General features: G+C 47.9%; 1 protein-coding gene across 3 annotated transcripts in view; it reads right to left on the bottom strand.

Annotated features, from left to right (window-relative positions):
* Positions 1-11,960, bottom strand: part of PDZD2 (PDZ domain containing 2) — a 201,584-nt gene extending 189,624 nt beyond the window's left edge. For all 3 annotated transcript variants that reach the window (XM_063180983.1, XM_063180981.1, XM_063180979.1), the window contains exon 1: positions 11,904-11,960. The gene's annotated coding sequence lies outside the window, so the exon portion shown is untranslated. The remainder of the gene's footprint in view (positions 1-11,903) is intronic.
* Between the last annotated feature and the right edge of the window lie 1,081 nt (positions 11,961-13,041).

Genomic DNA, 13,041 nt, shown 5'->3' on the forward strand with positions numbered 1-13,041 from the left:
CTGCCCTCTCTGCACTGCCCAAACATGTGGATGTGACTGCTCTCTAGCTCCTGGCAGCCTGTCTTCAGGCTCCTGCTCCTATTCTGGCAGTCCAAGAAGGAAGAACATGAAACCCTGGCTGTTCTGGAGGGCGTGCTGCTGTTTAACAGCCTCAGCAGAACCCACCTGAGCATTTTAGGGTATCACAGCTGTGAATGACTGGCTTGTGAAGGATGGAGTCTGGCACCTTCCTGTGCTCCAGCCAAACAAAAGGGAGGAGGAAGAGAGAGAAGCGACACTTTCCCCTCCACTCGATGAAAGCAAAATCTGATGGAGGCGTGGAGGGGGGAGAAACAGTCTGGGGCACTAAGCCCCTTATTAATTAATGCATGTTTTGAATAAAAGAAATGCAACAGTGCACTCATTTCAGCTGGTTTCTAGGAGCTTTTGTGACCTTAATAATTCATGTTTATGCAAGCTGCTTATAATGTTAAGCAGTTGGGTTTTCTAGATTTTGTCCATTGCATTTAACTGAGATGAATTTATCTAGCTGTGAAATGAGGTTGGTCATAATACTCACAGGGAAGCTTTAAAAAAAATTAGTGTGTTTTTAGAAGGGCTAACAAAATTCACAGCTTTGTCTGAAATAATTTTCCATCTATTAATAATACACACAATATAAGAAACAGAAAATAACTTTTTACCCAGACTTGTCCTTTCTCTTGCTTTTCATGTTTTGGCAGCACTTCCAACACCATTTAATTGCTTCTTGAGCACATAATCAGCGTCTCCTGCCTGTTTTGCCTTTCTTCATAGCAACGGGAGCGTAAAAGGGGGGATTACAAATACTAAAGTGGTCAGGAAAACTAAGGGGCAGGTGGAACTCATATTTTGGATATCAGTTTGGGCTCCTGCAATGCAGAGCAATAAATAGCAAGAGCACTGCTAGCACAGGGAGAGGGTTTACTATTCCAGGCTTGTCACCTGTGGACACACAGCTCCTCTGGGACACCACTTCAGACAGTGGCCTGGACTGAGCAGCAGATTACACCTGACACTCCAGGCAGTCAGAAAAAAGCATGCCAGCACCCAGAATAAGCAGCTGCTTATTGTCCTGAATATCTTTATAAGCCTTTCCCAACACACCAGGAATATGACTATTCCTACACACTCTTCACTGGAACAAGCAGGTTTCTGAAAAAAAATCTGCATTCACTTTTTATCAACACAAGATAGGCCATTTTTCTCACTAGCCCTTCAAAAAATTTGGTGATATTGAAGGGAAATTGAGAACCTGCTCTTTCCTGAACACCTTCAACAAGGAGACAGGGACACTGCTGTAAGGGGTCACCCCTCTGAAATGCTGGCAGGTTTGTGCATGTCCCTGCCAGGCCATGTTTAAACTGGAAGCTCTTCCATAAAGACTCTTAGTTGGTTTTAAACCTTTATTTAAACAAGTTCTTATTTAAGAGAAGCAGTGTTCATTTAAACTGAAATCACAGCTTGCCCCCCAATGCAAACTGCCAAGGGCACCTCGCAGCAAACAGAAAGTTTCCGAGGGCAGCTGAGGAAGAGCAAACTGTCCCTGCAGTGCCAACAGCATCATGAAATAAATGGAAGTGGGAGCTGAAAGGAAAAGATGACTGCAAAAGACATGGGGTTTTGCTCCAGGATTGCTCTGGCTTTATAAGAAATGGGCCCCAATGGGTCTTCATTCCCCCCTGCCCCCAAATAAAGGATGTTGACTCTTGACACAACCTACACTCACTGACACTCAGAGCCCACACAATAGGCTTGAAATACCAACCATTTTCAGCAGTCAGGGCAGCCAGGTGAACTCCAGGCAAGTACAGACCAAAATGAAACCTGGTGAACCCTAGAATTTCTGTGATTCTGTGATTTTAAGGCAAGTATTACGTTTTCCATAGAAAACCTCAAGTTCAGTTTTAACAGACTAACTAGTTTGTTAAAAATAAAAAAATAATACTGTAATCAGTTTTAGCAGCTTACAGTAGGCCTTGGAAGAGCCACCTTCCTCCTCCCCACAACAAAAAAACAATGGATCCAGAGATCCCTATGAGTATGAGCCCATGGCAGTAACATTGCCAGTAGCTAATGTAATGTCCACTGTCTGGACTATCAAATAGTACATAAAGTTCAAGATATATTTCCTTGCATACCTACATGACTCAGACTAATAGTTTTACTCATTATAGATTAGATACCTAAATCAGTTGTCATCTAATCCAAGCTCCATCAAATTTAAGGCCGTCCCTAACCCCAAGGTAGGATTAGCCCCTATGAACACTGAAGGGAGGCATTAAAGATGTCATATCATGCCTTCCAAACAGCAGGACCTCCTGCCTCCCATCAGAGGGATCAGTCCTGAGCTATCCTCCCATCTACAGGAGGTATTAAAAGGCCACAGATAAAATCATTAATCTCAAAGCAGGCTTTCTCCAGTCAAGGCTTCCTACTCACAGGCTCCATTTTTCCAGTGTCTGTATGTACTGAAAAGCTCTTCCCTTAGAGGATCACTCCAAACAAGAAACACCAATTCTGAACAGCTTCCCCATGTTTCTCAAGCTGAGCTACCATTTCTGATGCTTGCCCACACCCACAAAAGTCACGTAGGACATACTGCTCTTCAGACGGACAAACTTGAAAAAGCATTTAAGAAACTTGCAACTAAACCTTTCCCTACCTCCCAACCCTAGATGCACATGAAAAGAGGGCAGCTACCCCCTCTTTGGCTGTGATTCCACAGTGATCACAACCAGTGATTTCACATCTATCAGACTGGAGCACTCAGGCTGCCTCCATGCTGGGAGCGCCACAGCCAGCCAGAAGAGTCTGACAATGAATGTTCTTTCTGCAACTGTAACTACAGGCCATTACCTTTCACATGGAATACATTTAAATGTAAATAAATGTACAAAGTACCAAATAATTTACTGGGATGCTCTGTAGACAAACAATGCTACCTACCCCTAAGAATCAAAATTAATTGGAGGAGGAAGAATCTTTTAATTGATACAGCTCTATATTGTAAAATGGCACTTGAGTGACAGGCAATTACACTTTAAGCAATTTCTATGATATAGTGTCTAACAGAACAGATACAGGAGGAAGTAAAAAAACCAGCAAGCCTAAATACCGCAAGAAATAAAATTTGTGTGCACTCTCTGTGTGATCAATGCAAACATAACCACAAACATTTGCATTACAATAGTGCAGTAAATAACAGCCTCACAGCTGAGACATTTACAGGCACATTAGTAAATACACTTTCACATCTCACAGAGAGGACAGCAATTTATTCAACCACCCAAATAAGACACCTTGCATCACAAGTCAGCTTTAATTAGGAAGGATCCTCGTGAAAGTAAAGCACAGGTGACCCAGCAGGTCCTTCCCACCCTACACCTCCAGGAGCTGTGATTCACCACACTTCAGACTACTCACGGCACAGAGGTTTAAATCCTTTGATGAGCATGTGGACGTGGCCTGAAAGACAAGGCTGCAGGCCAAGCTGAGCCCATCACAGCCTGCTCCCCAGAGCCCACACCTCTCAGCAGCCACGGCACACCAACCTGAACAACTGTGCATTCTGGAATGGTGCCACCCATTTGTTTGCTGCATTTATTAATTTCCAGCTGAGCTACAAGACATAGCTCGTTTTCCCATACAGGAATGCTCATAGTTTTATTCAGAAGATAAACAGGAGGATGTTTTCTACTCCATAATGGATTCCTGCTGGAATAGGACGTGTCACATGTCATCTTGCAGCCCAAACTCCATCATAGCAATGAAGACATTCCTCTGCTCAGTTCCTCAACCCAAGATGTCGAAGATTGAAATACAACCCATATGGAGGAAGGTTCCTCTGTGGTACAGAACAATAAAGGGTGGGGAAGATGATTAAGAGAAGGGGAATATAATCTATGCTGCTGAGAGCCTGGGAAGAAAACTGAAAGCTGGCCTGAATTCAGCATATTTGTATTCCCAGATAAACATGGTGAGCATGTTTCCAGCAGAAACACCTGTGAGGAAGGCTTGAAAATTGGAAACTGACACTGCAGATCTGGGATGACCACAAGACAGGCAGTCATCACTTGTGAAACTCCTTCAAACCCAGGCACACTGGGAAAACAGGTAAGAGCATAAGAACAGGATTAATATTTTAAAGATGAACAGCTGGTTAAAGTTTAATACCTGCACCACTTGTCATCTGAAATCCTTCATGAAGGGAACTGAGTTCAGATGAGACAGGGACTTTACTCTTTAACATGAGGTCAGTTGCCACTGAGGCTCCTGCCAGCCTTGATTAAAGCTGACGTGCCGACAGCCAGGCACCACAATGAGCAGAGGTGGCTGCCAGGGTCCCATCCTCCCCCCTCCCCAGCACAGGGGACACAGATGAGCTGCACCGTGTGCCTCAGAGCATTGGGGTGGCATCAAGAAAGCAGAGCCTTTGGGGTTTGTGCTCTGCTGCAGACTCTGGGCAGAAGCTTTCTCAAAATCCATGGATGCCAAGTGTCTCTTCGATCTTTGTATTGAGAAATGCACACCCCAACAGACCGCAGTCATCAGTTTTCATTGGCAACTTATCTTCCCACATCCCTCAAGTGGATGGACAGCAGGATGGAGACTGTGGGGGACCAAACACACTCCCACTCTAAGTAGAGATCAGGTCTATGACCACCTGAATACATAATATAAATAAGGCACCACCACATGTGTAAGCTCACAGGACCAGTGAGGTGCATCCCTGAGAGAGTTGACTGATGTGGTTTGCAAGACACTCTCCATGATATTTGAAAAGTCATGGCAGCCAGGTGAAATCCCAGGTGACAGGGAAAGAGGAAACATTGTACCCATCTTTAAAAGGGGAAGAAAAGAGAACTGCAGGAATCACCTGCCACCCTCACCTCTGTGCCTGGGAAGATCATGGAAGACATTCTCCCGGAGACTGTGCCAAGACACTTGGAGGACACGGAGATGATTTGGGACACCAGCACAGCTTCACCAAGGGTAAGTCCTGCCTGACCAGCCCAGTGACCTTCTGTGATGGAATGACCACATCAGCAGACAAGGGAAGGACTACAGATGTCATTTATCTGGACTTCTGTAAAGCCTTTGACATGATCCCCCCCAACATCCTGCTCTTTAAATTGGAGAGACATGGGTTGATGAGTGGACTGTTAGACGGATAGGCTGGTTAAAAGGTCGCATCCAGAGAGTATTGGTCAGTGGCTCAGAGTCCTGATGAACATCAGTGACAAGCGGACTCCCTCAGTGGTCTGTACTGGGACCAGTGTGATTTATTATCTTTATTTATCACACAGATGAAGCGATCAAGTACATCCTCACCAAGTTTGCAGATGACACCAGGCTGAGGTGGTTTGACACACCTGAAGGACAGGATGCCATCCAGAGGGACCCAGACACACTCAAGGAGTGGCCCATGGGAACATCATGGGGTTTAACAAGGCCAAGTGCTGGTGCTGCCCCTGGGCTGGGACAGCCCCTGGTGCCAGCCCAGGCTGGGCATGAGCAGCCCCAGAGCAGCCGTGCCCAGAAGGGCTTGGGGGTGCTGTGGGTGAGAGGCTGCACATGGCCCAGCCATGGCACTCCCAGCCCAGAGAGCCAAACGTGTCCTGGGCTGCACCCAGAGCCCCGTGGGCAGCAGGGCAGGGAGGGGATTCTGCCCCTCTGCTCTGCTCTGCTGAGACCCACCTGGAGCCCTGCATCCAGCCCTGGGCTCCCAGCACAGGAACCACAGGGACCTGCTGGAGCCAGCACAGAGGAGCCACCAAGGTGATCAGAGGGATGGAACAGCTCTCCTACAAGGAAAGACAGAAAGACTTGGAATTGTTCAGCCTGGGAAAGAGAAGGCTTTGGGGTGGGACCTAATTGTGGCCTTCCAGGACCTGAAGGGAGCCTGCAAGAAAGATTGAGTGAGACTTTAGTGGTATCCTGTAGTGACAGGACAAGGGGGAATTCCATCAAACTGAAAGAGAAAAGATTTAGATTACGTATTAGGAAAAAATTCTTTGCTGTGAGGTTGGCAAGGCACTAGAACAGTTTGCCCAGAGAAGCTGTGTTCAGGTTGGATGGAATTGGGAGCAACCTGATCTAGTGAAAGATGTCCCTGTCCATAGCAGGCAGGTTGGAATTCCATGACCTTTAAGGTTCCTTCCAAACCTGGCCATTCTATGATACTAAGACTATTAGTAAAAGACATAGCTCAGTATTAAAGCCAGACTTTCCCCACACCACCAGGCAATTGCTTTTGCCCCGTAAGCAGAGAGAGAAGCAGGAGTGTGTTTCTTCAGTCATATCACAGTTAGTGATTTATACAGGTGTTGCATTTGCATACAGCTGGGGGAGTGGAAAAGCCCTGCTCCAGCAGGAAACAAGCTGTTTTTCACCCATCTGGGAGGAGGAGAGCATGGCTGAACTTACAGACAACATGCAACAGGACGGCGGCACGGGTGAGAGGACACCTAGGGAAGTCCAAAGCACTTACAGGAGACCAAGCAGCTGGGCTGCTCTCATGCAGATCTGTAATACCAGGAGGCAAAAGCAGGATGTTTTCCCTGGAAGGTAACAGTGAACACAGTGGGTTTGGCATCAGCATCAGGAGGTCCTACCTCTGTCGAAATTCTGGACAAAGCCTGTTTGTCTGAGAATTTGCAAAGAGTGGAGGAAGCATCAAAGGTCTCCTTCGTTTTGTAGGTCAGGAAGGCTTCGGGTTTGGCAGGGTGTCAGCTCGTGTATTCTGTAAAGTGCACTTTAATTTTTCATTGTAGCAGCACCTACAGACTTTGATTGAAATAAATAATGAACAAATTTGTATCATGAATCTAGGAATCACTCTCTTCTGGTCCCCATCATGGAGAAGGTTTTCTTCCCAGTGACAAGTGTTAATGCATTTATGCCCTAGTTTCCCACAGTGGGTGTCACTATTGAAGTGTCAGGAAGGAAGGTTAGAGCTGCTTTTTCAGACTGTTCCTGTCAGCCTCAGCAGTCCATTTTGGATGAAAACATCCCGGCAGAACACAGCCTGAAAGAAAGCTGGATTTTAAACAGCACAGCAAAAGTCTTTGTGTTGTATATGATTAAAATGTAACATTGAATAGGTCTTTTTCCCTCTCTGAGTCAGGGAGGACAGCTCCACTGTGTAAAAATTACAGGGTTTTTTTGCAGCATGACAGAAGTTTCACAAGTGTTTAATGTAGTTAAGAGACCATTTTCCATGGTTTTCTCATTTTTCAATGCTGTTCTTTCTGACAAGTCCCCCAGCACAAATCCTGGCAGGTACTGTTCCACTTGTGAGAGCTGACAGGGGACAGCCGGCCATCCACCATGACGAGGCCCCAAAGCAGTGCCTACCTTCACCTCTCACATAGCAAAAATGGTCAGAACCAAAACCCAGTAGGATCCAGACACTCTGTTTGATTTGAACCATTCTGTGTGAGGTCATGACAATTTTAATAAACACAGTTAGTTGCAGGGTGGGGGGGGGGATGACTCAATTATCAAAAACAGCCTGTAATTTCAAAGTTTTACTGAATTACTTTAATACAATTCCATTTTGAGAGAAATTTAGATTAAGTGCCCACAGTAAGTGCTGTTACCCACCCAGATACTAACTCCCTTTGCAAATTGTCTAACACTGCAGAGAAAGTGAATAAAATGCTGGCCAAATCGAACAATAATGAAATTAAAGCTCAACAGCATGGCTTACGACAACACTCCAGCAGCATCCTTGGGAGGCTGCACTGAAGAGGAGGTGCCATTAGGCAGGTATCAGAGGAGAAGTATTGGATTGCAGCATTACAGCTGCTCCCACCTCCCTTGCAGTGCTTTACAATGTCACAGCAAGGCAGCAATATCAGTGTGCTGATACTGATTAGGAGCCCTTTTTAGACAGAAAAGGATAATTGTTTTCTTCTGGAGAGGACCTGTAAATTAATTTTATTCACCCAGACCACCTCTGTCATTGCTGGAAGCTGCTGCTGAAGGACCACAGACTCTGCCCTAGATGACACTGCATCGCATGCAAATCTCCAGCTCAGAGCAGTGGTAACTGCACAAGATATAATGTCTTGTGACACGGTGAAGGTCATATTAGACTATTTGACCTTCAGGCTAAATTTATCAATTCAGTGAAATATATTAATAACACAGTCTTTAATTAAGACAACATCATAGAAAGAGCAATACTGCTTGGTCCATTGCAGATCTGTATTAAAGTACAATATTCATTTAATCACTTCGGTACATGATCTAGTTAAAATTAGCCGGGAGAGCTGTTACTATAACACGTGGGTAATAGAAGCAGAAAGCTGAGGCTCACCAAAGCAAAGCCACTGCATCCATTACAACCACAGCAGGCTCAGCAGGGCCAGGCACGCCAGTGGGGAGAGGCACAAGGGGAACGCTCAAGCATCATACATGCTGCAACTCAGACCTTGAAGAACAAAATGCAGTTCATTACCCTGCTATTGTTTTGACAGAAACAGACCCCAAATTACTCATTTGCTGCTGCTATTCTCACCCCAGCAGCAGTCGGGTATGCCTGAGTCAGCGATGGACACGCTGCCCAGCCTGGTGTGAGGCAGTGCCAGGCTTTCCCAGGCTCTGTGCAAGACCCAGCTGTCACAGGGACAAGGGGGGCAAATCCATAAAAACACTCTTTTCTTTTCATAAAAGCACTCCTTCTCTGCATACGTTAATCTACGTGTTTATTCCTGTTTACATTATGAGGTGTATGTCTTGAAAGAGCTTACAGGATGTGTACTGCAGCCAAGTTAATATTGCTGCTGGAGCCTCAGCCTCTGTATTTCCTGACTTAACATGGCCAAGTTAAAACTACTTTTTTTCTTTTTTGTTTTTTAAATTCTACACTTGTCTAATGGAGTCTATGAGGGCTTGGAATTCATTTCAGGTAAGAATGCTACATAGAGCACTCAGAAACACCTGCAGGAAACCCAGCAAGAGAGCAAGTTCCATACTGGAGGCAATAATGATATACAGAAATAATAGCTATTATAGAAACGTGTACAAATATAGTAAAGAAGCTACTTTTAGCAACAACATTCAGAGCAGTTTAGAAATGTGTCTGCACTGTAAGACCTTTTCACATATTACTGCGGTGAAACCCAGACCTTTTAATTTGGGGCAACTCAGCTGTCCTTTCAGACACAAAGTGTGCAGAGTACAAGAACTATAATTTTTTTTTTTTTAAGAGTTTTTCTCCACAGATGTAATGACTTGGATTTTAAAGGCAGGAAGCATTTCCCAATGCTTGTGCAGATGAGCTAAGGCAGATGGACCTCATATTAAAGCCTTCCCAACCTCCCAACACAAGTGTGCACTCTTGCACCCAGCCAAATTCCTGCCCAGAGATGTTCCCTATTTCACAAAGCTACTGAAAAGCTAGTAAAACACCCATGGCAATAGCATGAAGATAGGCAATAGCTTTTAAATTTGACCCTTACAACATTAAGGTTTGATGTCACCAGCATTGCCAAACAACCCTGCAGCGGATACCTGCCACACAAGACAGCTGCAGCTCTCCACGTTCCTAGGAAATCCTTTGCAATACCACTTAGACTCCGACCTTCTCTCCCCACTTCCAACTCATTTGAGACAATCAGTGCCTTGATTTCCACCCTGGGAAGCCTGGGCATCCCTGGCTGGACCCAGCTCTGCTGTGCTGCTGGCAGAGCTGCTGGCAGCTGCATTTGCCAGCTCAGGAGCTGGTACACCAGACTAAACATCTACTCACACATCAAGATTTTAAGACCAGCATTCCCCTGTCAACATTTCAGACGGAACATAGAAAAGACCTCATGTCATGAAAACAAAAATACTTAAAAAAAAGAAAAGAAAAGAAAAATAAATCCTTCCCACTTCTGTAAGTTTTATAAAAGTTTAAAAAATAGGTTTCCTCCAGATTAGGCACTGAATAATTTTAAAGAAAAAAAAGACTTCAAAGACACATTTTCCATTCTATTTGCGTTCAGGCATTTTGTTTTTCAGAAAATTATTAACTCAGTAATATCGGTAATATCACAGGCTATTCTTCACTTGGCATAAGCTTTGGCTACCCAGATAATTCATCGAGTGCAAAGACCCATCATGCAAGAGAGGGAGAAAGCACTCTACAAAAGTTTGTGAGTCATCCCAAGGGCTTAGCACGGCATTTGCAAGGACAGGCACCCTGCACACGAAGGTGAGAGCTACAGAGGGTGTACAGGCATTGCAGTGTGCCTTAAAATGAAGGCAGAGGAACCTGCACCAAGGCGGCTGAGCACTCTGGTGACACCTGCTCACAGCCACTCTGCCAGCAGTAAAAGGGACCCCCAGCCCTGATGTCTCCACTAAAACCATGAGGCTGGAGCAGGGACAGTGCTTGAACGTGCTGCCCCTGCTCTGGCCAGAGCGCACCAGCATCTTGTGCCAGTGCCCCACGAAGTCCCGCAGCACCGGGGAGGAGGGACTGAAGGCGGTTCTGGGACCATTCCTCTCCCAAGGCTCCACAGCGCTCTTTCCCAGCCAGAAGCAGAGAAGGTTTGACAGCCCGTTGAGAGAAATTCACGAGCATTGCTGTTCATTAAAAGGATACCGAGGGAAAACACTGAGGTTAACGGGATAGGCTATATTAAGCGCATTTGCAGCTTTATGGCGCCTTCAAAGGGGCATCAGAGCTTTTTACGGCCACGTGGAATGGTCAGATAGTTACAAACGGAGAGAGGTTTAATAGAGTACCCCAGGCCACCCGAAGGAGAGGCAGCACAGTTAACTTCAGAGTTTGAGGTCAGCTCTTGATGTTTTCCTGTTACATATCTCATCCTCAACTGCTCCCCGGCTTACAATACTGCATATATCTCAGCCCGCTTTGTGCCAACAGGAGTATTTAATGACACAGAGAACCACCTTCTGATGATTGGGGGGGGAAAAATCGGCCACATGCTTCATGCTGTCTGATTTTATTAAACTGCTCTGTACATGGAAGTGGGGGGTGGTTGCTGCTTTTTCTGCAACAGCAGCCGACCTCTTCCTCACATCCCCGGGTCCTGTGCACTGCAAGACAGTAACAGGCACTGTCACAACATGACCTAATCCACGCCGGGAGATAGGACAAAGAGTCACAGCAGGCGATGGAGCTGCCCCTCGCCCCTCCAGGGCAGGCAAGTCGGGAATAGCAGAGCGAGGGCTGGTCAGAGACCCTACAAGCACCCCCAGATCAGGGGATATGGCCCACTGACCCCCAGAGGAATGAAACCCCACCAACCCCGGCAGGATGGACCCTGTCAACACCTGTCCCATTGACCTACAGAGCGATACACCCCGGAGGCCCTGGGCATGGACTCCAGCAACTCACCAGCCCCCTGGGGATGGAGCCCCCAGCATGACGGGGTGTGCATTCCCGAGGGGATGCGACCTTCAGCCCCCCTGGGCATGGAGCCCCAGGGATCACGGGGGAGGCATCCCACTGACACACGGAGGAGGGGCTGCTAACCCGCACAAACAACTCTGGGTAAGATGAAGAGCCTCAGCCCCGGGGTGGGGAGATGCACCTTGCCCTCCCGCAGGACACAGAGCCCCCACGCAACCGGGGCAGGCACCCACGACCCCCGGCAGACGCAGCCCGGGTGGCAGCGGCGAGGAGGCTGCACCTCACGGTCCGCCGGGGCACGCAGCCCCCGGTGCCGATGCCGGGATGACCACAGCGACCGCCGGGCGATGCAGCCTCCGCGTCCCGCTGCGGCAGCGCGGGGGGAGCACCGCACCCAGCCCAGCCCAGCCCGGCCCGGCCCGGCCCCGCGGGAGCGAAGCCGCCGCCGGGGCAACCCCGGCCCCGCCGCTCCCGCCGCCCCCGCCGCCCCCGCGCCGCGCTCCCCACTCACCTCGGCGGGACGGGGCCCGACACCTGCCCGGCGTGCCCGGGACAGGCGCTCCCGGCCCGGCGCCGCTGCCTCGCCCGTGGAGCGCCCGGCCCGGCCCGCGGAGCGCGGGGGCGGCCCCGGCGGGGCGGGAGCGGGGGATGCCGCGAGGGGCGGCCCGACGGGGCGGGCGGGGCTCCCTCTGCCCGCCCGCGGGGCTCCTCCGCCCGCCCGCCCTGCGCGGGACACCCGGGCCGGGCACGGAGCTGCGGGAGCTGCCCGGCATCTGCGGCCCCCGCCGAGCAGGCGTTGCTCTCTGCCAGGGTTTTAATGTTTTAGGGCACATCGGGATTTCTTTCAAGTCTTTTAAACGTTTTCCTTGTATCGCTTTTATCTTCGGTTCTCGCTCAGCGGGCAGTGCTAGTTCCAAGGATGATTTAAATGAACAGTGAATTCACTTTTTTTTTTTTTTTAAACTAAGCTGATCCTTTCTAATATTTTTAATAAAGTTCTTTTTTTCCCCTTAGTAGAAACCTCAAGATTATCCAAATGAAACTACATTCTAAAGTGTTTAGTTGCTTTTTCAGGTTCGCGCTCCTTAAGCACTGCAAAAGGGAATGGTCAGTGTCTCTGCTTTCTTTCAAGCCAGAATCCTCTCCTGACTCATGGCCCTGTACAAGGCTCAGGGAGTGTGTTTCTATCACTGCTGTTCTAAAATTAAATTTGGAAAAACAAAAAAAAAAAAAAAGAGAAGAATTCAGATCAACCAAAGTGTCTCTAAAGTATTGTCTTTATTAAAGACTCTGTCAGGTAATCACGTTACAATTTGGCCCAGATGCTCTGCCTATCACTTCTTTGAAGATGATTGCTCGTGATGACAATGTCTGGGCTGATAACTAAATCAAGCTCAGCGTTTAGAGCAGAGGGTTGTCTACAGGCACTTGTTGCAGTGACAGGCTCACCACAAGATACCAGGCAGTGCCTTAGGACTCTTCAGCCCGGGAAGGACGCTGCGAGCTGAGCAGAATCGTCCTGTGAATGCATAGTGCTTCCATGCAAACAGAACAATACTGCAGAGCACACCCCGAGCACCCTCCGTGCGGAGCAGCGAGCTTTGCCTGGTGGCGCCGAGCCCATGGCGTGCAGAGAGAGAAGAAACCCA

This window comes from Melospiza melodia, chromosome Z (genome assembly GCF_035770615.1).
Source record: "Melospiza melodia melodia isolate bMelMel2 chromosome Z, bMelMel2.pri, whole genome shotgun sequence".
Lineage (NCBI taxonomy): Eukaryota > Metazoa > Chordata > Aves > Passeriformes > Passerellidae > Melospiza > Melospiza melodia.